Source organism: Chiloscyllium plagiosum, unplaced genomic scaffold, assembly GCF_004010195.1.
Source record: "Chiloscyllium plagiosum isolate BGI_BamShark_2017 unplaced genomic scaffold, ASM401019v2 scaf_101920, whole genome shotgun sequence".
NCBI lineage: Eukaryota > Metazoa > Chordata > Chondrichthyes > Orectolobiformes > Hemiscylliidae > Chiloscyllium > Chiloscyllium plagiosum.
In genome coordinates, this window is record NW_025200982.1 from 3,611 (window position 1) to 4,239 (window position 629).

Genomic DNA, 629 nt, shown 5'->3' on the forward strand with positions numbered 1-629 from the left:
ATGAGGCGGCAGTGGAGGAAAGAGAGTTGGAAAGTGAGTTTACCGAGATTAGGGTAAAGGGTCAAGGTGAGCTCTGATAAAGCTTTACAAGAGACTGGAGAAAGATATAGGTTTAGGTCAAAAACCAGGAACACCAAGTGAGGCAGTTTGGCTCAGTGGGCTAGCGGGAGGGAGAGAAGCAGCAGATCGGATTATCTCAGTCTTAGTGTCAGAGAAACTCCATGTGCTCCTCACTCGTTGTTGGCGGGGAGGATGGAGGAGTCAGGATAATGGACAGTGTTTTACAAAGGAACAAAACTAAGGTTAGTGATATTTAAAATGAGTGAACAAACCTAATGTAGCTTTTATCCAGAATATTAAAACAAATGACTGAAGTCCTGGTTCGAATCCCATCTTGGCAGATGGTGGAATCTGCATTCAAGAAAAAAAAACAACGTATTAGGAATCTCCTGATCTCCATGAAACCATTGTCAATGGTGAAAAAATCCTGCCAACTTGACAGCGGCCCAGCCAGCTACTCACTGTATTAATCACTGCAAAGTCTCAACACAGGAATGAAACTGGATGGACCAGTTCGCAACTAACAAGGCACCAGAAATTACAACCACAGAATCAGCCCTCTCAATGGT

At 43.7% G+C, this 629-nt stretch overlaps 1 long non-coding RNA gene across 1 annotated transcript in view; it reads right to left on the reverse strand.

Moving 5' to 3' along the window:
* The window catches only part of LOC122546114, a 3,080-nt gene extending 2,707 nt beyond the window's left edge, over positions 1–373 (reverse strand). Inside the window, exon 1 of the long non-coding RNA XR_006310672.1 lies at positions 333–373. This is a non-coding gene — a long non-coding RNA (uncharacterized LOC122546114). The remainder of the gene's footprint in view (positions 1–332) is intronic.
* Between the last annotated feature and the right edge of the window lie 256 nt (positions 374–629).